Source organism: Stenella coeruleoalba, assembly GCF_951394435.1.
Source record: "Stenella coeruleoalba genome assembly, chromosome: 10".
Classification (NCBI taxonomy): domain Eukaryota; kingdom Metazoa; phylum Chordata; class Mammalia; order Artiodactyla; family Delphinidae; genus Stenella; species Stenella coeruleoalba.
The window spans coordinates 95,775,724-95,800,511 of NC_137156.1; the positions used below are offsets into that span (position 1 = coordinate 95,775,724).

At 40.0% G+C, this 24,788-nt stretch overlaps 1 protein-coding gene across 1 annotated transcript in view; it reads left to right on the forward strand.

The window, feature by feature from the left end:
* The window catches only part of GRM7 (glutamate metabotropic receptor 7), a gene marked incomplete at its 3' end in the record, with an annotated part of 1,084,681 nt that overhangs the window by 740,989 nt on the left and 318,904 nt on the right, over positions 1-24,788 (forward strand). The gene's annotated exons all lie outside the window — the stretch shown is intronic.

The following is a 24,788-nucleotide window of genomic DNA, read 5'->3' on the forward strand; positions in this document are numbered from 1 at the left end:
AGTCATAAAGAAAAGCCACAAAGAAAAGCAATACACATGGATGGAAAAACATGGGCAAGTCAGAGAATACAGAGAGATATGGTAATATAATGCACGTTGTATTGGAAAAGATTATTTACGATCTAAGCCTGAGTTGTCTCACAAGTATTATAGACTTCGTGAGGTCCTGAGATTAATGATGAAACTAACAGGTTTTAAATTTAGATGAAATTTCTATTGGTAGTTCTACCTATAAACTCGATTGCCTCATGATCTGTGTGTTTACATAGCAATATATGTTAAGTAGAGAGTTCAATTATTTGGTGAATTTAATGAGTATAGAAACTATCCTCTGACAAGTCCTTAAGGTAGAGTAATTAATCACATAATTTCCTTCTTAGGAAACAGATTGTTTTTTGATTTTTATGATCTCTGTTATATATATATATTTTTTTTTCTGTGTTTACACAACAAATCGTAGAAGAAATTTCTCTTTTCCTGTTTCAGTGCCTAGTTGAACACTCTCCAGTTTAAATCAAATACCAGTTTGGTAAAAGTCAATTACCCTGACACTGACCTTTGGAGCTCTAATTTATTCTAACCTCAGGGAATTTGCTTTTTAGGGATAAATTGAGCGTTAAAATTTTGTCCGATGTTTTTAAAAAGGTTTTATGGAATTTCTTATATATATACCAACTGAAACACAGCATGTTGGCCCTTTTCCAATACTCTTGGGTAACATGGGTTTTCAAAAAACGTCTTGAATTCATTGTTTTAATTATCAGTATCATTCATGAAGATGCTGGTGACTTACGCTATGTTTAGGTTATATCTGACCTCCTTATGTCACTGTCAATGTGAATGGCCTCTAGCAAATTAATGTTTGATTCCAAGAAAAACTCAAGAATATTCAGATCATAGTCAATAGTGAAACAAAAACAGGATTCCCTTGAAATTAGCTGTGTACATAATAATAATAAGGTATATAAGGAGGCTTTGTTTCACTTTCCCTCCATGGATAGGGTTTTAAAATAATTATATGGAAATATTTATCATAACAGTGGTGATGATGATGATAACAGGAATGACATTACTAGTGCACCTGTTAAACCCTTCTAATGTGCCAGGTTAAGAAATACAGTCTTGAAAGTAAGAACTGCTTTTATCCGTATCTTATAGACGATAAAAATAGATGTGTGGATAACTTGCCCAAAGCTAAACAAATAATGTCTGCATTTCTATAAGAATCTCCACATATTGAGTCATTTAAATATTTGTAGCATAAAAATATAATATGGATACATTTATCCTTTCAAATGATGTAGCAATGAAAACTTGGGGGTTTCTGGGCTTTCTCCCTACTTCATTAGTTTATATATATATTTTTCTCTCTTGGTCATGAAGAGATGTTTGCCTAAATAAGTTCATGGGTAAGAAACAACACAGAAGCCAGGCTGGAGCATGCGTTCAATCCTCATGCATCACTGCTTAAGGGAATACAGTCGACCATCCACATCCAACATCTGACTGAATCTGTAGATGCAGAACCTATGGATACGGAGGCCCCACTGTATCTATAGTAAAATGAAGTCCAGATTGTCTGAGGAAAATAAACAACCCCTTATATCCTCCCAAAAGCGTGAGTGCGCTCGATTCTTAACAAAGTGAAAAGAGCTTTGAAATTAGATTTCAGTGACAACCGCAGCCATTAAGGGTGCCAGCAACTGTTGAACAACAGTCAGCCAAAAATATTTTTTTTCACTTGTTTTGAAGGGAAAACAACACCTTGATCATGCAGTTTCATACGAGGAGGTCTACTTAAAAGTTCAAATGATCATTATTGGATAAGAGTTTTCTTTCTTTCAATGTTGGGCTAATTTTGTCTTGAATACTTATTCAGTGTAACTGCAGGTGTATTACTATTATATTCCTTTTACCTGCAAATGGTGCTGCATCATAGCAACTCTAGCCTTTCTTCTGTTAAAGGGCTCAACATTAAAGGTGTTTCCAGGAGATGTCTTTGTTAGTTATTGGCCGTATCATTAGATAATGAGGTTTAACTAAGGGCTCTGTGTATCAAGGGAGAAAGGAAGAGACATTGAAGAGAAGTAAAGGACATTTAGAAGGAGGGATTGGGACTGAGGTCTGGGAGACAGGGTGACTGAGAGGGGCTGAGAGAACAAGAGGAGGGGTGGGGGACTCGGAGGATGGATACCGAGGGGGAGATGGAGAGAGGGAGGGAGGGAGGGAGGGGGAGAGGGAGAGGGAGAGGGAGAGGGAGAGGGGCAGAGAGGGAGAGGGAGAGAGAGAGAGAGAGAGATGGAGAGAGAGAGAGGGAGAGGGAGAGAGAGAGAGAGAGGGAGAGGGAGAGAGAGGAGAGAGATAGAGAGGGAGGGAGAGAGGGAGAGATATGCCTGGAGAAAGAAACAGGCAGACAGACAGATGGAAAAGAAAGAGACGCAGGGACAGAAAGAGCAAAGACAAGCTCCAGATTCACGAACTTGTGCTCAAGATCACGTGGGGTGGGGAATGGGGACACAGGGAAGAGGGGAGTATATGTGTAAGTCTGCTTTGAAAGAAGGAGGAGATTTCTGGGTGAATATACATTATACACCCAGTCACAGAGCAACATCCTCAAGAAAGGCGAACCCCTGGAGTGGAGAGAGAGTGTTTATTTTATCGTTACACGTTGAATCCAGTCCTTCCTGGTTAATGTGAAATTTGCTTGGGCGGATGGGGGACTGAGATCACGTGACCCTCCCTTCTCATATCCTTGCCTTATTGTAAGAGACCCTCATTTAACTGGGTCCTGCTGCTTTGTGATGGTCTTCAGAGAGAGCAGTACTGTTGTGCTCTAGCCAGGAGGGGGCTCAGTCCCTAATTATGCAGAGAGATGGGCTCCTCCACGCAGCTTTGCAGAAACAATACTGCAATCAAATCTACCTGGGGGACAGAGGGGACTTGGGAAATAGGTGAGTGGTTTCCCTTACCTGCCTATAGTAACAACCTGTTTGTCGTAGCTTTTTAATTTAAAATGCTTATAGTTCATACATGTAAACTGCTTGGGAAAGTGCCTAGCACACAGTACATACAAATGTCATTTTTGTTGTAATCACCACCACTATCCTGGTTGTTACTCCACCCTTCATCTCTGCAACCTCTCACCTACACACAGTGCACCCACCCATCCATCCATCAGCCTTCCTCTCTCTGCATGTTTGTGTGTCTCTCTGAATAGGCTTTGTCTCTCTCTCTCCTCTGTCTCTCTGGCTGGCCTTCTAGCATATATCCTTCTATGCACACATAACAAATAGTATTTGAAATGCACTTCACACATTCATTATTGTGAAACCCTTGCCATTTCTTTTGCTTTCTGCAAAGGCGAACTATTTTTTCTTCATTTGTGTAATTTGTATGACATTTGATTGGGGACGTGATAAGTCACTGATAAGAGAGGTGTCCGATTTTGGCTTCTTCTCACCTAAGGCCAAAAGATTCCTGCACTATTTGACCTGCCTCCTTGCTGGCCCACATCCAGCCCCTCCCTCTGGATTACTGAGCTCCAAATGCACTGACCTTCCGTGGAGGTTACCCCCGCTTTTCTACCGCAGTCCAGCATTACCTACTAAAATTCAATCTAAACCACAGTCATTGAATTAAACTCTAGGGTTAACAAAAATTTGTGTATGAAATGACTTATGTTATACGTGGTTGACTTATCGAGGATGACAGTTTAAGAAAAATTTACTGACTCCATGTCATGATTTTGTGTCCTATAATAGTTGATAAAAATACTGTTGACACTGTTCGTACCCTGATCACGTGGCCTAGTTGAGAAGTCTCTGAAGAAAGATGTGCCGTGACAGAAACTATTGATTTGTGTGCCGCAAAGCATTTGCAATCCCTCACTGCTAGGCCGCCTCTTACTTAATGTTTGAGCTTCCCTGATGCGTAGAGGCGCCAGGTGACTGGGTTTTGGTCCAGGAGATGTAAGCACCACAGTCCTTTGTACCTTAAGCCACCTCCATGCCTTACAGGAGGACATGATACCTGGAGCTGCCATCTCTCCCCTGTGAGTCATTAAGCCAACACGGTAAAGACAGCAGAGTAGAAATTTAAATAAACCTGGGTCTCTGATGACATCATTGAGCCTTAACACTGGCCCAAGAGACTTCAGCCTTCAGAATACTGGTTAGGAAAGAAAAATGCACCCTATCTATTTATGGTCCTCTTAGCCATTAATTCTGTGTCTTTTAGCTAAATGCATTCCTTTCTGATGTGAATTTTACTAGCTATAGAAAGCCACATGGCAAACCCCTCACAGGTCAGGTTTATGATTTATTCCTATGATGCCTAGAATTGAAGTTTTTCACATGGTAGAAACACTGGGAAGTTTTTGTGGGGACGGGTATGTGTCACGTCTGTCTGATGTTTCGGTGTGTCTACCTTGTATTGCACTGGGCCAGCTAGTCTCTTTGTAGATTCTCTTCCTTCTGAACAGAAATTAAAGTTCACTGGGAGTTAGCTTTGATAAAGAACCTAAACTAAAACCAGATCCCAGGCCCCCTTATATTTATAACCTGGCCTGTGTTAAGGACGCTAGTTCCGTGACATCAGTATTAATCATATCCTGCCTTCTGCCACCAAAGATCATCAAAGTATCTGAACAAAGGCCACGAGTCACTAGAGGAACAATCTGATGACAGATTCTCCCCTAGACTTGGTTACTTTGATGCCACTTCTGCTAGGAGAGGAACAGCTTCCCCAGATGCTCACTGTAAGTGGGACAGCTGGATGGAAGACTCCTCCCTCCATAATTCAGCGAGTGGGTCCCTTCAACTGTGCTTCCCCGTAAGTTGCTTTACCCTGCCACCCACTCACGTTGGACCTTGCAGAAGCTACTTGACCCAGGATGCACAGAACAGTATCACCAGTAATTGAGAAGTTGCAGCCTGATTTATTCTTCCTGACTGGGTGTGTGCAGCCCCTACCAGATGGCTACTCTTCTCCTTGTCCTGCTTTGAGGAATTAAGAGAGGGCTTTAAGAATAAAGACAAGTGAATCAGTTAGACCATGGTTTCTGAAAGGGTGATGTGTGTATCATCAATAAAATGATTTTAGGTGTTCATAAATGAACGTTAAAAATTTTAAACAGCATGGATTTTATGTAGTTTAAAAATATATCTAGCGTATCACATTCCTGATTTCATAGATATTCAGTACTGTAGCGTGTGCATCTATTTGTGTGTTTATGTCTCCCTTTAACACACGTTTATATGTGTGTATGCATGCATGTATACACACACGTACATGTATGTCTGCATTTCCCTTTCAAATATGCTTATTTGAATAAAAGGTGTTTTGTTTTACAGAAATATATTAATCAATGGTACAGATGATTCATAGGTTTAGCAAAAATTGTGAAGTTGGTGCATGAATGATACTGTTTGGGAAATACAGGATAGAACCAATATTAACCCTAAGAATACCACTGGGAAGAAGACATGTAATTATGTGACATAGAAGATAACGTTAATGTCAGAGACTGAGATGTGAGTTATCTACTTCACGTAGATGGAATCCTCCCTAAATGAACCCAAAAGGTCTCATACATTTCACATTACAGTCAATTTGTCAAATATATATTAAATTTCTACTATTTTGAAGCCTTGTCTTAGTCCTGTTAGAGGCACAAAAAGGTCTAAAATACCGTTGATGTTTTCAATGATTCTACAATAATATAAGGAAGAGCTTGCATGAAACCCTCCAATGACTTCTGTTTCACTTGAAAGAAAACCCAAGTTTCTGTATTGGTTTATGAGGATTATAAACTGACCTCCATCCTCATCTCCTAGTCTTCTGCAGTCTGCCCCTTTGTAGCAGTCATAGTGGCTTCCTTTCCTTTCCTCCAGTGTTCCATGTTTGTTCCCCCTTTAGGACCTGAGACAAGATGGTCCTTCTACCTGGATTCTTCTTTCCCTTATTTCTATAGGGCTGATTTCTCCCAGTCATTTAGCTCTTAGCTAAGTTGTCACCTCTTCAGAGAGGGTCCTCCTGAAATCCTGTCTGAAGAGTCTCTTTCTACCCTGAGCCCCTGTAAAAGCTTACTTTCTATCTTATTTACTGTGTTGATTTTCTTCACATTACTTAGTGCTATCAGAACATTACCTTATCTATTCACTTGCTTATTACTTGCCTCCCCCAGCAGAACAAAAATGGGAGAAGATAAGGGACCACGTCTCTCTTAGTTAACACTATCTTCCCGCTGGACTAAAATTTTAAAAATAAGGTCTCGTACACATTAGATACTCAATACATAATTTTAAATGAATGAATACATAGCCGGCGTGATGTTTCATGGCCAAACTACAAAAACATTCTGTAGTGGAGTGAGTATGTCTGATGAGGCAATCGGGAAGAACTTCATGATGAAGCAGGAACTCAGCAGAATTTTGACAGGCAGAGTCGGAAGAATGGGAAATTTTCTCGAAGAGGAGAGTTATGTGCTCAAAAGCCTAGGTGAAAGGATGAGACAAATTGGGGGAGATTCTGAAAATGCAGCAGAAGCAGGGACTCCAGGTGGACACACTAGCAGTTACATGTTAAGAGACAAAATATCACACTCTGAAAGCATGATGCACTTTTCCTCCTCTAGACATCTAACCAATCTCTATGAGCAGCATGGATTTTACAGCCAGAAGTCCCAGAAGCCCTGCAGCTTGAATTGTAGATGTATTGGTCTCGTTTTTGCACGTTCTCCCAGGAAATTTTGCTGTGTCACATAACAAGGTCCCCATGTTGTGGTCCTGTCTTTTGCCTCATAATTGTTGTTTGGCATAAGAGGGGTCTCCTGTCTCACTGAGCCTCAGTTTCCCCATGTGTAAAAGTACAGAGGTAGCTCTCAAAGGGCTCTAGCAGTTGTGGCATTCGAGAATTAGGGAAGAACCAAGGAATTAAACCTCATGAATATTTTGTGAAGGTTCCCACGCAGTACAACACTGACACGTGGACCAACCCAAAGCAGTCCCATTGCGTATGTCTGGAAAAGGATGTTAAAACTTAAAGGAAATAAGAGGTAATGGTGACTCTGACTGGAGTGGTATTAGAGGTACTGGTGGACAGTGGTCAGATTGTAGATGTATTTTGAAGGTATATCCAATAGAAATTTTCCTTTCGCCTAGAGTAGGCTGCAAATCTTGTGGCACTGAGTAAAATGCAACTGCACCATGTTACAATGAAAGTGAAGGTCAACTCAGTGTTTCATGAGTTACTGCTGCTCTGAGTTTGTACAGAAATTTGGAGCTTACATAGCTCCTTCCCACTCACTATATAATGTGGTTCTTCCAACAACTTTGAGTGGGGAGAGGAGATGGAATGGGGAGGATATACAGTTCATCTAATTTACAGGGAAAGAAATAGAACCAAGATCACACATGGTTAATAGTGACGGTCAGACTTGAATTGCTGCCTCCTGCTTCCATTGAGTCTCTTGGAACAGAAGGAACTATGCTATAGTCAAAGATAATCTATCTTGAGACAAGCAATAATCTGTCTTCACTATATCAAATAGTCTTTCTAAGTAGCATACATAAGCTTTGAAATTGTAGGTTTATGCCTGTCTATTCCCCTCTGGGTCATCTATGAATCTACAACATAGTCAATAACAACAAAGTTTTGAAAGATCTTCCCCTTCAAATAAGAATACATTCCTCTCACATGAATCCTTAAATGTGGTAAGCATCTATGGCTGCTACTTAGGAAATCTGAGCAGCATCTTACGACTACCTGAAGGACATTGGCCTTTTGTATTTCACTATCATGGTTGCTTTATGAAAGCATCTGTATTGCTTGCAATCACTGTCCCATGGGTATTAAAACTAGCAAACTCTCTTCGTTCGAGAACATAACTGTGGAAATAATGATTGGTCATTGTCTCCCGAACAACCCTATAAAATTGAGTACTGAAAGCAGCAAATTGTTTCTGTTTAACTTCACGATTGCAGACATAAAACTGGGCCTAGAAGTCTGGCCTTCCGCCAGCTGAACACTGAACTTGCAATAATTTCATAGACTCTCCCCTCCAGGCCAGAAAAGCTCACCATAACCAACACCCCCATAATATTATCTTTTCACATCTCTGTCTTTCAGAAAAACATCAGAATTTACAAAATAACATTTTAGAGATCAAAAAATCCTCAAGCCACAGAAAATTGTATTTAGCAATCATTTGAAAATACACACTGGATCATAAAAGCCATATCTCAAACGTGTGCCAGGTAGAAGTATAGTTAAATATTTGGAATCTCTCTGAGAAAAAGCAAGGGGGGAAATCCATTTCATCTTGGAGTAACAGTGACTGTTCACAGGTCACTTGGGTAGCATCTAGACCTCTAACAGACTGGAAAACAATCAAAAGGACAAAGATAAAGAAAGTTAAAAGGTGCCAACTTATGCTCCATTTCTAGTTTGCCACCCTTTCCCTTTATCAAGCAGGCTCAAGTCCTGTGGGGAAAGGATCTTTTCAGTAATTGCAGTAATTGGCCACAAGGTATAAGCTTTCAGGGGAAATCGGCATTTCATGTAAATAGGGTGTCTTAGGTTTACTAGCCTCTGATAGGATCTATAACACCTGCTGTTGCGTTAGGAAAATGTTGATTTCCATAGTACGCTGTCAGAATTTTAAGATGGCCCCCTGGAGTCTCTGAGTTGCATCCTCTTAGGCTTTTAGAATCAGCTGCAACAGTAGTTCAGCAGAGGGCACCTAGAAGATTAGCATACCGGCTGGGCAGGTTCCATGTTTCAAAGGAATTGACTTAAAGGAGAAGTGAGCTAGCTCATGGAAAGGAGCAAGGCCAGTCATGTCTCAGTATGGATGGGAGAGGGGAATTGATGAGCTTTTCTGAGAACTTCCAAGGTGTTTGGACAAATGAGCTGTGGGACTCTTTTCCGTAAATAGGTGGTCAAGTTGGCACAAATACCTCAAAGAACACATTCTATCAAGTATGTGATGCCTCCAGTGACTGCTCACTGTTTATGTCCAACTGGACAGCACAAGAGGAAAAATACGAGCCAGAAACAATCCGTTTTTGGCTCTGAAGATTATTATCCGAAAGTCTAGATCCCTGTGAAGTTGAGAAATAACTTTCCTAAAGATAATTTTAAATATGCAGGACAAAGGTAATATGATTATATTTCTTCTAACATTCAAGACACGTTCCTTTATATGTTGAATAAGTGGTCTCACATTACAGTAACTAGGATAGTTTTTGATCTTCCGTGCATAAAACGATAAGCTCCTTCTGAGAACGAATGGCATCCCACTCATCTTTCTCGAATGCCTCACGGTGCTCAGGGTCAGCGCCTCCATGAATATTCTCCGTTTTCCATAAATATCTGTTACTGCGAATCCATATTTCCTCCTGGTTAGAAGGAGGACATCCTCAGAGTGAGAGTCCTTGCCTTCAACCATGATATTATGCCAGTTCTAGGTCAACCACTTACGCTGTTTTATTCTGGAGAGGGGAAACGTAAGCATCCACGATGACCAACAGAATCAATAGCGGCCAATCTCTGACCAAGACCTTTAAGTAAAATCAAAGTTCTGTCCTAAAAGCCAATCTGAATTGTCTCTGAAATGAGCTGGAACAGCTCGGGGATGGGAGTTGTGTGCTTGCATCAAGCCTCACACAGTTCTGAGGACCAGTATGTGCTGCTTCCCCTCTGTGTACCTGGCAGCAGCAAGGGCAGCCTGAAGCTGCCGCAGCCTTCTGCAGCAAAGAACAAGCATAACCGAAACCAGCTGAAGGCTGGGAATGAAGAAAGATCACGCAGACAGATGATTCCCTTTGTTCTTAAGTGTTGTTAATTTTGGAACAACTTCTGGCTCGGGAAAGAGAGCTTTAGAGAAGACTCACTAAAGTGATATACAGTATCTCTGAACAAAAGACAAAGGCCACAGGCAACTGATGGTATGGAAAAGAACATTTCCTCAGATTTGAGAATACATTGGGGGTAAAAATGCAATAGATCTAATGTCAAGCAATGATAGAATATCGTTTAAAGATTGTGTGTGCAAGGGTTGTAGAAATAATATTACAAATAATGGTAAAAGGTCATGTTTTTCTTGTTCACTTAGCAAATGTTTATTCAGCACTACTATGTGTTAGGCGATTGCAAAAGCTCATAACATATTGGGATTGCAAAGGCTCATAAAGCAGTGTCTTGGGGCTTTCCCGGTGGCGCAGTGGTTAAGAATCCACCTGCCAGTGCAGGGGACACGGGTTCACGCCCTGGTCTGGGAAGATCCCGCATGCTGCGGAGCAGCTAAGCCCGTGCGCCACAGCTACTGAGCCTGCGCTCTAGAGCCCAGGAGCCGCAACTACTGAAGTTCACAAGCCTAGAGCCCATGCTCCGCAACAAGAGAAGCCACTGCAATGAGAAGCCCGCGCGCCGCAACGAAGAGTAGCCCCCACTCGCCGCAACTAGGGAAAGCCTGTGTGCAGCAACAAAGACCCAACGCAGCCCCAAAATTAATTAATTAATTAATTTACAAAAAAGAAACAGTGCCTCTCTCTTACAAGAGCATAAAATCTAGTAAATAGAAGTCAACTTTTGTAAGCAGTATACTCTGCATATTGATTAGATCAGCAAAACTGCCTTAGCCAGAAGTTTTTGTCTTTTTGAATCAATTCCATTCAAAGAGCACTTGGCAGGGCACAAAAGATTCATCTGCCCCAACAATGAACTCGTCTGATTTAGAAGGCAAATATTTATTGACTGTTTACTATGTCGTTTTTATGTTTTCACTTCTTGCCGAAACCTTTTGGATAGGACCCCATATTGAAGGAGCTAAAACTTGGAAGTTGAATAACTTGCTCTAGTTTTCATTTCAAGTTACAAGAAGAGCTGGGATTTGAGCTGTCTGAGTTGAGAACCCATGCTGTGAACTATTAATCTTTTGCCTCTGTCATTGAGGAGACAAGACTATAGGGACAGAATGTAAGTTTAAAATTACAGATCACGCGTTCAGGAAAGGTAGGTGGTACAAAGCACCTAGCTTTCCTAAATAATAAACGTGTGAGTATAGGGTGTAAGAGAAACAGCAATTCCCTTTATTGCACCCCATTGTCTTCCGTTTGGAGCTCCCCCAATTCAGTTCAATTCCCTGCGAGGTCTGTGTCCTAGCACCATGAGGGGCACTGGATTCAATTGTTTGCTTTAAGTGACAATGCAATGACTCAGGGACCCAGAGATCATATTTTCCCTGACTCCCTTGAGTGATGATTTTCAAAACAAACTGTAAGTTTTGTCCCTCCTGGCTTCCGTTGCTTTTCTTACGTGAGCCCCCAATCTCCACCTCTAAACTTGCCAACAAACACCAAAAGTGTCTAGGTCCTAGGTTCCTCCGTGTCCCTATAGGGTGTAAAGGAGGTAGTCTGTGCCCTGCTCATCCGTTCTTCCAAATCCAAGTCTGTGGTAGACATCGTCACTATGTTTACAATTAGCGTGAGGAGATATAATTCTATTTTCTGCCTCAAGAGTTTATTGAGGGAAGAACCTATTCTGCTCAAGTCTTGTCTACCCTCTACTAGTGATTTTCAGCTGTGAGCCTGCCTCAAAATTCCATGCAGAATATTGAGTTCAAGCAGATTCCCGGGCTCTAGCCCAGAGTACCTGACTCTGTATGTCTGGGCTGGGGCCAAAGAATTTCTGATTCTAAACAAGTTCATATTCGCAAGATTAACAAGGTTTCGCTAACGCTTCTGGGTCCGGCATCACACTTTGAGGACCATTGCTGGTTAGTTAATATTATCAGGGTTGAGATCATGGGCTCCAGAGTCAGTCCGCCTGCCCAAGTGCTAGCCCCACCCCTTATGAGTCCTGTGGCTTTGGATGAGTCATTAGACTTCTGGGGTACCTGAAATCCCTCACATGTAAAATATAATAATAATGTCCCCCAAAGGGTTATTGTAAGACTTCAGTGAGCTCAAATATGCTAAGTGCTTTAAAGAGGACTGGGACTTAACAGGGTCATTACAATATGTTGACTAGTATTATTTATTCATGGTGGTTAGTGTACATGGCATTTACTCGCATGCTCAGTGTATGGGAATTAGCATCCCTACCTAGGATAATGCGTCTAACACGTGGCTTCTTTCAGCCACAGGAGGCACTAAGATATAAAAGCTTACAGTAGTTGACAGCTGTTTATTTCAGGAGGCTATTTTTACTTGAAATGTTTATTCGCAGACTGTGTCATCCATTGTTTGAGTTTTTCGATTACGAAATTGATTCACAAACAGAAGAAGGCTGTTGTACGGTTATCGGTGCTCAGAAAAAAGGCTAACACTTGTCATAAGAACGACTCAACTGCTGAAACTTCTTCAGCATCGTCTCTTGTTAAAGGTAGAGCAGGATGCTTCTTTCCAGAAACACTGGGAGAGCTTGGAAATAATTGTGTTGTCACCAAAAAAAAGAAAAAACCATTGTGTTTTGAGTGGCGTTTCTCATGATGATGATTGAAATCTGTCATCTGAAATACCTTGCTCTTTTCATCATTCCTTCATGTGTCCGCAGTGATGCAGTTGCCATGATATTCCTTCTAAGCCGCTCAGCTACAAATGGCAAACAGCAGGTGGGGGAATAAGAGAATTGGGAGTTTGGTGCCCTGACGCAGAGGCTACAGCTGAAAGGGTGACTTCGTCTGAACCTAAAATGAGAACATGCCAATCAGCAAAGGCTTCTTTCTCTGACTCGTGAGGTTTTTTATGTATATATATAACTTTAGTTTTATATTTACCAAATCATGTTTATTAAAAATAAGAAAATGCATAACATGGGAAGTGATGAAGAATCCAGAATGTGTGATTAAAGAGAGAAATTGATCTGCTATATAGGTAGTGTTTGAATTTTGCGTTATGAATATCCAAATGTGAATTTGATCTGAGCTCATGTTACATGGAGTTGCCCATAAAATAATGATGATGATTTCCACTTGTGACTGTTGGAATATACCTCAGGGCTTCCAGATTATTCTGGCTTTCTGATGACCAGAAGAACTTGTTTGCAGCCTCTTTTAGGCACAGTGTCTAACACATAATAGGTATTTGAATAAATGTCAGCTATTTGATTCTTGCATATGGGTAGCCACTCTGCTGGGTGAAGATCAACTCCGCTTTTAGATAATACTCATTTTTCATTCTTGTGAAGCTGAGACTGCAGGAGTCTGAGTTAAGATGTGCTTATGCCCAGAGAGTCTCAAAAAATAAATCAAGTCGAACTTGCAAGATTTTTGTTTTAATTTTTTTATTTTTCAAATTTTAAAAAATGTTATACAACTTTTCATGGTAACTTTCTATTTATAGTTATTCCAAAGTATTGGCTATATTCCCCATGTTGTGCAATACATTTTTGAGCCGTTCTTATACCCAGTCATTTGTACCTCCCACTCTCCCACTCCTATATTGCCCCTCCCTGGTGGTCACTATTGTTTGTTCTCTATATCTGTGAGTCTGCTTCTTTTTTGTTATATTCACTAGTTTGTTGTATTTTTTAGATTCCACATATAAGTGAAATCATACAGTATTTGCCTTTCTGTGTCTGACTTACTTCACTTACTATGATAATCTCCAGTCCATCCATGTTGCTACAAATGACAAAATTCTGTTCTTTTTTATGGCTGAGTAGTCCATCGTGTGTGTGTGTGTGTGTGTGTGTGTACACACACCATATCTTCTTTATCCATTTATCTGTTGATGGACACTTAAGTTGCTTCCATATCTTGGCAATCATAAATAATGTTGCTATGAACATTGGGGTGCATGTATCTTTTCGAATTAGTGTTTTTGGTTTTTAGTTTGGATATATACCCAGGAGTTTAATACTGGGTTGTATGGTAGCTCTATTTTTAAAGACATCTCCATAGTGCTTTCCACACTGGCTGCACCAATTTACATTCCCATCAACAGTGCACTAGGGTTCTCTTTTCTCCACATCCTCGCCCACATTTGTTATTCGTGTTCTTTTTTGATGATAGCCGTTCTGATAGGTATGAGGTGATACCTCATCGTGGTTTTGATTTGCATTTTCCTGATGATTAGCAATGTTGAGCTTCTCTTCATGTACCTGTTGGCCATCTGCATTTCCTCTTTGGAAAAAATGCCTATTTAGTTCTTCTGCCCATTTCTTTAATCGGGTGGTTTGTTTTATTGATGCTGAGTTGTATGAGCTATTCATGTATGTTGGATAGTAATCCGTTATCAGTCATATCATTTGCAGATATTTTCTCCCATTCAGTAGGTTGTCTTTTCATTTCATCAGTGGTTTCCCTGGCTGCCCAAAAGCTTTTAAGTTTAATTAGGTCTCATGTGTTTATTTTTGTTGTTATTTCCTTTACTTTAGGAGACAGAACCAAAAATATATTGCTGCAGTTTATGTCAAACAGTGTTGGAAGATGTTTTAAACCTTAAAAATAGTGATGTATTAATGTAAGGTACAGTTGCAGCTTTTAAATGGAATATAAAGACATTATAATTAGCAATATCAATACAGAGAAGTAATTAAAAAGTATAAATCAAACCATACTCCTCTCCCACAAGCAGATTTGACTACATATCAGAAAAGCTACTAATTAATAGTTAGCCACTAATCTAGCCATTTATGCATCTAGCAGACATGCGGCAAAGACCATCATGTTTTATTTGAATTAAATGATGGTGACCATAATTGAGGGAGAACGTTCTTATAATATGGTTTTTTATCACCGCTGGTTTCTATGCCTAGATGATTTCAATACTGTGGAAGCACTGATTTCAGATTTTAACAGTTTATTTGTCTGCAGTTAGTCTTTGCAACACCAGCTGTCACGTGTTCCAGCAGGACCTGTAGCAGTTCTAAGAACCCACCTCAGTTTTCTCAATGTGGGATTTTGTGAATTTCAAGAGTGATCAGAAGGTCTTTGTGTTTCAATCTGTGTAGAAAGTAGATGACGTGATTCTCTTCTTTTGAACTGAGCCACGAATTGAAATACTAGCAAAAGTCCCACTAATTTCACTGCGACAGCTTGTTTAATTTCTGCAGTGAATCATTTTCTTGTGAGAAAAATTATATTCTGTGGGGATGCAAAGAGAACAATGATTCCCAGAAATGTCTAGATATAACTGCAACGGTGTGGGAGAAAAAGATAGAACTGTGTTTTCATTTATTTCTCCTCTGGAAATGGGTAATCATAAGATGCATGTTTTTCTTCATCTCCCTATTGCTGTTCCATTATTAAGTGAGCAGTAAAGGCACCCAGTGGTAAATGCATCGCCAGTGAGCTCAGGACACAGCCGATATTTCCTTTTTAAAAGTATCTCTCCCAGTTTTTGTGATTTTATCATTGAAACCGCATCCTTTATATGTAATCTGATGCTTTCTAGTAAGATGGGAATTCTAGAGATATGCTCTGGCATCAGGAGAGACTGTCGGTCTAAAACATGAAATCTTAAACCCATATCACAGCCCCTAACACCTACCTTGGGACTTTTGACTTCAGTTCAGATCTAGTGAGATTGCTTGCTATGCTTAGGCTCTCTAAAAGAAACCAGGTAGATAAAATGGTCAGGCAGTTAGGTTATGGAGGAAGAACGCTGTATTGAAAACAGACAGGACATCCGCCAGGGAAAAACGCCCTTGAGGAACTTTTAGCATTTTAAGCTTCTCCAAGTTTTCAATCAATCGAGGTCACTTAGTGAAATCGATAAAATGTCATGACAGTTCCAAAGAAGCCTTCAACTATATTTAGAGAGAAGGATGGCTCTGAAATTTAAATGGAATGTCGTTGCCACAGTGTGATCACCCCATGTTTAGAAATATTTCAAGGCTACTCCTGACAGCGTCTTTGTCAGGATGACAACATGCCTAGACTTTTGTTACAACTTCCAATTTCCTGTGTAAGTGGGTATTTGGAGCTTACTATACAGCCATAGATTAACCCCAAAGTGGATCCTTCCACTTTCTGAACCCTTCTTGGGTCACCTGAGACATCTGCCGACATGCCAACAAAATGTGCTTGGAAATGAGTCGTTTTAACTTGGAAAATATTCTCTCCAGTGCCACGAATGAAATTTGGAGTACATCTTTTATCATAGGTGGGCCTGTGATTATCTGATTACCATGCAGTGAGTTCTTTCAAGTAAGTGTGGCCTGTTTTTGCCATAGTTGTTTGTGGCTCTGTAATATACAGACATCCCAACAGCCCATTTTGTTCAAGGGCATCCATCAGTCTACCTTTGACCAGTGTGAACCAGAGATAAAGGAATAGAAACAGAAACTATATATATATATATATATATATATATATATATATATATATATATATATATATATATAGCAATTCATTGTCTTGCATCTTCCTATCTTTGTATCTTCAGCTTTTCTGTCCCTTATCCCACTCTTTGTAGGCATCCTAGCTTAGACATCTTCATCTGAGTCCTCGTCAACCCTTCTGCAGCAAATGTGATTCGTTACCAAGTCCTCAGAAGACCTGTTTGATGTCGTCCCTTGGATTTATTCTTTCCTTTCCATCTCTTCCATCTGAATTCTCATCTTTTATCTCATAACTATTGTGGGTTTACAGCGAAGCATGATGCCGAATGCTTTTCATGCACGCTTGCATTTAATCCCTGTAATAACCCTGGAAGGCCATTTTCTTACTTTACAGAAGAGGAAACTGAGGATGATTGATCAAGTGACCTTGTCACAAAGTCACCCTGCTAGTAAATCTGAATGATTCTGTGTCATGGTAATGGACTTCTGCATGGCCTCCTGAGTTCCACATCCTCAGCTCTTTCATCTAAACTTCAGGATATCATTCTTTTAAGCAGTAACTTTTTTTTTTTGACGTATATCTGTATTTTATTAGTAATATTGTTCCATTTTTTTTTGAACCCCTTTATTGGAGTATAATTGCTTTACAATGGTGTGTTAGTTTCTGTTTTATAACAAAGTGAATCAGTTATACATATACATATGTTCCCATATCTCTACAGCCTTGTTAAACGATTTGCGTAGGAACTTCCTTTCATTCCTTCTTTTGAGTTGAATATTCTTTTTTTTTTAAAGCGAGTATGTATTTGTACAGTTCTTCTTTTTAAATCCATTAATTAATTTATTTTTGGCTGTGTTGGGTCTTTGTTGCTGCGTGCGGGCTTTCTCTAGTTGCAGCGAGCAGGGGCTATTCTTCACAGCAGTGCGTGGGCTTCTCATTGCAGTGGCTTATCTGTTGTTTTGGAGCATGGGTTCTAGGCTCACAGGCTTCAGTAGTTGCAGCACAAGGGCTTCAGTAGTTGTGGCACGCGGGCTCAGCAGTTGTGGCTCATGGGCTCTAGAGCGCAGGCTCGGTAGTTGTGGCGCACGGGCTTAGTTGCTCTGAGGCATGTGGGATCTTCCCGGACCAGGGATCGAACCTGTGTCCCCTGCATTGGCAGGTGGATTCTTAACCAGTTGCGCCACTAGGGAAGTCCGAGTTAAATTTTCTAGGCCACATTCCCAAGGAATCCATTTTATATCTTGAGACTTCGATTCCCCTTCTTTGTTAATGTTGTTTTCTCCAACAAAATCACTCTCTTTGTTGACACGTTCCAACCATACTAGGACGTCCATTTCCATTCTCACCTGTAAGTCACTCCCTTTTTTATTCCCTGTCACTGGTCTCTTGTTTATATTTGTTCCTCCACATCACCAGAAATATCTTCTCTTCTGTATTTTCCTCACATCCTGGTTAAATATGAATACCATGCTCGAAAATTCCTTATTCATTTACTCTATTATTTAGGATGGTGATAACTGCTTTATCAACGTATAAAGTTACAAATATAATAGAAGCTTATGTCCAAGATCAGCAGGTGGTTTTGTTCATGCAGTTATTCAAGGACCCAGACTCCTCTCATCATCACATGGCTCCTCCAGCCCTCAGAAAGTGGTCCTCATACCAGCAACATCCACACCACCTGGAAACTTATTAGAGATGCAGATTACAGCCCTGCATCCTAGATATGCTGCGTCAGAAGCTATGGAGAACGGGCCCAGAAATTTGTGTTTGCCCAACCCTCCAGGTGATTGTGATGCACTCTCAAGTCTGAGAATCACTGCTCTCCAGCCTCACAGATACCTATATCCAGCCTGTGGAAGTTCAGAGAATGGGGGCAAGATACACAAGCTTCTCAAAAGTGTTGCCCCAGAAGGGGTGCATATCACTCCCATTCATGTCTTATTGGTGAGTACTAATTAAGTGGCCCTTCATGATGCAAGGGAGATGGGAGATGCAGTCCCTGTGGTCCTCATCTTAGTCATTGACAGGTGGACAAAAATGAATGTGGTCCTTTAAAACACAAAACTGTCTTCCCTCCCCTGATTTTCATAAAGCACCCTTTAGAATGCAGTCGGGCAGGTTCTTAAAGTCTGTTTCAGTGCTTCTGTCAGCTTAGTTCCTCACATTGAACATGTTTATTTCTTCTTCGTCTTCGCTGTACTTTGATTTTCTTCATCGTTTTCCCTGGTTACAGCTTGACATAAATTTCTTTGTCTATTCATTAACAGACTGGCCATTGCAAACGCTCCGTTGCAGGTTGTAGGAACATGTCAGCTTATTTTCTCTTAGCGTAAAGTGGTCCAGCTGATGAGCTTGTCATGCAGAACTCAGAACAAAATGGCGGGCTGTTCCTCAAACACAGTAGGAACCGTTCTGATTTTGAATTCGTCTTCTCCATACCTATTCTGCACTGATACTCATTGTCACTCAAGTCCTGAAGGTATTCGTGGACAGGAGGGGATATTTTTTAACTCATGGTATCAAAGTAGACGAAGCACAATGTTTCTGTATGCCCTGGCTCTGTGTAACTTAACAAGTCAAATTCATTACCATGACTAGGCATGGCCTACAGGGAGCATTTGATAGTTTAGGGAATGACCCAATCGTTATGAAACCAGATATATTATTTATCCCCCAACAAGAAGTAACCTTCCATTTTTCCTATAACAAAATTCAAAAGAGGTTTTTTTTTTGCTTTTTGTATATGTATATGTTCAAAATATAGATGAAATAATCGAATATCTATTTATACATTTTAATCTAGTAACTTTGTTCTATATATTTGTTTAATCTATATATAATATGGTGTATTAGACTTACTCTTTTTTTTCTTTTCATAAGATAATTATGTTCAAATGTTTCCTAAGCATATTTAAGTCCAGTTTCTCTGTCATCTCTAGAGCTACTTTATGAAACATCTTATAGTTTTCCAAAGCATATTATCTTGACTTCCACCTATATTGCTGGAAATGTTATCCTAATTCAATCTGTGTATGAGTCTATTGCTGGACCGTTGATCCTAGTACAAGTACTCAATCATAAAACGTAAGGACCTTGTCATTTTGTGTTGTTCAGAGTTTACTCCAAGTGTTCATGGTGTTCCTTTACAATATAACTATGCACTGTATTGCTTTCTAAAATGACTTGGAAGAGGTTCTTTTTAAGGTGCTAATACGTATCACTTTTAGTTCATAACACCAAGAGTAATCCATAATTGTGTACTACATTTCTTTCTCTCTTTCTTCTTTGTTTTAAACGTAACTTGACACTACCCTAAACTAGCATTGATTAATATTCTTACAGGTTAGAATCTTCCCCAATGGTGTTCTGATATTCCAGAGTAAACCAGAGAATGCCCAGGGATATGAATGATTTTATATGGATTCAATTATAAGCAAATTCCCTCTGGTTTAAAGCATAAAAGTAAAAAACACTATATGATCAAATGATTAGATTTAAGGGATAATCTCTAGAATTTCTGTATAATACATAACATCATAAGACTCTCGTATCATTTAAGTCTTTCTCCTAAAAGTAATATTAGCAAAAGCCATAGGAAGTTAAAATTTCTATTTAATCAAAATAAATTTAATAGGAACTGGTCAGGTAAATTATAATGCTTCGTTATATTATACTTATAATGAGTTATTTTAATTGATTTCAAAATTATCTTGGAAGTACACTTTCTTACTCTTACTGTGATCTCCCTAGGGATTCCTGTAGGAGTATAATAAAATTATGTTCAGAGTGGCTTGCAGGTCATCTCTACAGTTGTGCTACTTAAGGTTTCCTAGGTTTGGTCTGTCCATTTTTACATGAGTGTACCTTGCTCCAAGAGTGCTGACGTTTTTCTTCCATATGCTTTCTAGAGAAGAATCATAAGATTTTGTTGAAAAGGGGTCAGGATTATAATGTATTGCTCTTTTACCCCTTCATGGCCCTCTGTTTTTTGAACTGTTTTTTTCAGAATGTACATCATTGCTGTATAGCCAAAGATATTGTCGTCCATAGGTTATCTTGAAAATGGATTTTGATATGACTGGGCTCTTTTGGGGGGATACTTTTATTTGTAAGAGCAGTATTGGTCTAAAACCTGAATGTAGCACGAATCAAGTTATTTTATATTCCAACTCCATTACTAAAATATATTGGGAATTCCTGACAAAATACTAGAACGATGTTTTTCAGTTTTTAGTAGAATATGACTATTATTTATCTTGACTCTAACTTTCCTGCCTGTGTTTTCTTTAGACCAAGCTGAACTCCTACAGGAGAATAGGGGTGGGATTGGGAGATGGCCCTGAATAAAAATTATACCTGAATCAAGAAAAAAAAAACGTTCCAGTGTCTTCTCACAAAACTCAAGTGTATTTTAACAATGTAGTATGGAATGATTGCTCTAAAAGAGAGGAAGAACAAACCAAAAAAGTAGTACTCACAGTTGAAAATATTCTGAAGAGTGTCTGGATAGGAAAATCCCCTTATGGTCTTTGTGTCAGCCATGTAGATGGGGTCCTGTGGGTAGCTGATGCAAACATTCCTTCAAAACTTCACATTCTGGGCTTCCCTGGTGGCGCAGTGGTTGAGAGTCCACCTGCTGATGCAGGGGACATGGGTTCGTGACCCGGTCCAGGAAGATCCCACATGCCGCGGAGCGGCTGGGCCAGTGAGCCATGGCCACTGAGCCTGTGCGTCCGGAGCCTGTGCTCTGCAGCGGGAGAGGCCACAACAGTGAGAGGCCCGTGTAATGCAAAAAAAAAAAAACAAAACAAAACAAAAAAACAAAAAAAAAAACTTCACATTCTACATTCTTCCCTTTGCCATAATTATTCCTTAAATCTGACTCTTAGTGGAAAAACAACATCAATTCTCAAAACACAGAGAGAAACAATAAGTAGAGTAAGAATCTTAAAAAGGCTTAAGAGAGTACAAGAAATAATGTCTATTTGGAGAAAATAGAACAAGTACAAGAGACGCACATCAAGTGTAAGACCATCACACTTTAAGAAAACATTTTACCTGAGAGAGCTTCTCATCTTTCTGGAGATGGGCTTACAAAGACTAAGAAGGCATTTATGGGAGTTCTGCTCCCTGGAATATAACAGTGAGTTTGTCAAGCTACAACTTATAATGATGCCACTAATTAAAAAATGGAAGTGATTGGCAAAGCTGGAGTGATACATAATTATATTTCCTTCCACATCACAAAATGAATTCTTTTTCTTCACATAGGGTTTATTCTTTTTTTAATTTCATTAGTTAAGTTCTTAGAGCTGTGTGTTGGCAACAGGTGAAATGGGACTCATTTAATAGTTTTTCGTTGGTGGTGATGAATCATTTACATAATTCGTTTCCATTCATGTAACGCATGCCTTTGGATCGCCTCAGCGTTTACTGTTTGAAAATAGGAATTACCTATTTCCTGCATTGCTTCATGGTATTCCACAGGGAGTTACATGATGTAGATGTAAAAGCCTGAGCTTTAGCAGCAAACAAGCCAGATTTGGATCAAGGTATTTAAAAATCCTCTGAGACTTGTCCTCCTAATGTGTAAACGTGTGATGATAGTAAGCACCGCAGTCCAGGGCCAGCAAGGATCAGATGGGCCCGGTATGGGACCAAACTGCTCTTGGAGCAAAACATGTCTGGGACTATAGCTATTCTTGATTCCAGCTGAACTTCTAACATCAAACACAGAGCCTAGCATAGAAGATTAGTCTGGTAAAAACGTATTGGGTAAAGAAAAATGAATGATAGTCGTTGATGTTTTCCATGCTCACCCTGAATCCACCATTGTTTTTCCATTTTCAAAGATTCTACTAAGTACCGAGCATCTTCAGTTCTCACTTATTTTGACTTATCCATCTTAGTGTTCCCCCTCTATATTATACAACGCAACTGGAGAGTTCTTTCTAAAGGGCGTACCTAATCATGATACACACTGATCGTAAGATAAAGTCCAAATGGTTTACAGAGCTTCAGGATCCATTATGGCCCAGCTCCTGTCTCCTCTTTCACCATAAGTTTTTGCATGCTCTGTTATCCATTACACTAAATGTACCCAGAACCTGGGAAACTGCCCCAAGCTTTATTATATTAGTTAAGGTATATGCTAAGCTGCTGTAACAAAGAGACCCCGGAATGAGGTAGCTTAAACAAGATAAGCTTTCTTTGCTTTATGTAGCTGGATAGAGGTGAGTGAGTCGGGTCTGGTGACGTGACTCAGGTGTAGTCAACATGTGTGTTCTTGTGTTGGCCGTTCGTGTGCTTAGTCAAGCAGTCTTCACTTCTCTTCACATCCCCTTAGACGTAACTTTTTATATGGCCACGATCAATTACAGCGGAAGTTGGAAAACGTAATGTTTAGCCGGATAGCCATGTCTGTAGCTACAACGTGGGAATTCTATTATTAAAAGAGGGGAGAGGATGTCGGAGTACAATTAGCAATCATTGCCAGATGAGTTTTTATAATTCCCTCTTATATCACTGTTTTTTTTCGAAATGGTAGTTGTCAATTCATTGTGTTATGTTTATTCCACTACAGTCTAGAGATTTCGAGGACAGGAAATGTGCTTCCTTCATGTGTCATATCACTAATGCTGGTTATAGTCCCAGAAACACAGTAGGTGCTCAGTCCCAGGATCAAGGCAGATCTCGCAGAGATCTGTGGAAAAGAGCTTTTTTTTTTTTTGAAAAACACAACTATGCTCTGGTTTACAATTTCTTTTCTCCCATTTTTCTTATCTTTATTCTGAACTAATCAAGGATCCCGTAGATAAAGGAAGTAGCTGAAAAAATATGAGCATCTCTCATAGGAAATTTCTCTGGGAAGAACAACAGCAAGGCAAACTTTGATTATAGCCACTCTGCCTAGCATAGTCTGTGGGGTGACTGCATAATATATGAAATGAATTCTGTTGAAGACATCTACTTTCCTGGGTTTAAAACAAATGAAATTTCTGATTAGCTCTTTCAGAGAACTAAAAGGTATTTTGATATCTGAAACCAAGGCTTAAATAGCTGATACTGAGGGGGATTTTTTTTCCCTCCAAATTAGTCAATTAAAAGTTCTTCAATAAGTTTAATCAGTTTCCCAGTGTCCATTCGTGTCATATGTTGATGTAACATCTCCCTAAGACCCATTCTTCATATCCACATATGCCTCAGGCTTGGATGATTTGGGTCTAAGTTGGAGGAAGGGAAAGAGTTAAAGATGTCTCCAGAAAACTTCAACTGAAGGACGAACAGCAGAAGGGCTGCACATAAGGGCAGAAATAATCCCTTTTCTTCCTCCGTGACTTCATAGCGCACCTTCCCTCACGGAAGGAATGGCGCCTGTCAATATTAGGGTTCGCACTTCAGTGAATATGTCTGGTGTTACAAAAGTCAAAATCAGTCCTCGCAGTTCCTCTTCCATACTTCAGGCAGCGGTGTGGTAGTGTGTCTTAAACGTGGTAGGAGATGTTTTAAAATTAATTTTTAAAAAGAGTTTCTGAAATTCAGGACCCAATAAATTAATCTACACTTAAACCTCCTCAAGCCTTGAATTTGCTTTCAGAAGCTTGACTCATTGGTTATCTGTATATGCTGCTAACTTGACCAACAGCAGGGATTCTAAGTGAAACACTATTTCAAATAATTTTTCTTCTTCTCTCAGAACCTATTGAGTATTCAGTGACCGTCTACTGTAGGTCCGTTTGTGGGACTTACATAGTCTAGGACAGTGCAACTCACAATCTGTAGTAAAGCTCTATTAAAAAATAATTTAGGGGCTTCCCTGGTGGCGCAGTGGTTGAGAGTCCGCCTGCCGATGCGGGGGACACAGGTTCGTGCCCCGGTCCGGGAGGATCCCACATGCCGCGGAGCAGCTGGGCCCATGAGCCATGGCCGCTGAGCCTGCGCGTCCGGAGCCTGTGCTCCGTAGCAGGAGAGGCCACAACAGTGAGAGGCTCGCGTACCGCAAAAAAAAAAAATAAATAATACTAATAATAATTTAATCCATTGCAGACTAATGTTTCTGTAAAATAGAATTAAAAAGTTTTAGCTTCTAAAAGCCGACTCGGGTTTTGAAGCCACCTCACTGTGGACCTCAACAGCAAGCAGTTCACAGACCACGCTTTGAGAGCACTGATCTAGGAGATGTAAAAAGAAATTGTAATTCTCCTCTCCAGTTGCAGACAACTTGGTGAGACACAGGCATAATTAACCCATAACTAAAAGAAACAGTAATTGCAGTAAGTGGCTTATAACCCTTGAGAAAGAAAGAGGGTATCAGACTAGAGGCTGCTTAAGCTAGATGTGATTAGTAGTAATAGCTAATAATTCTTGATTGCTATGTTGTGCTAGGGACTAAACTAAGCTCTTTTTACGTGTATCAGGTCATTTAATTCTTAGCAGTGCATCAGGAGGTAGCTGCTACCGGTAACCCGATATCGTAGGGGAGAGATAGACATTTCTC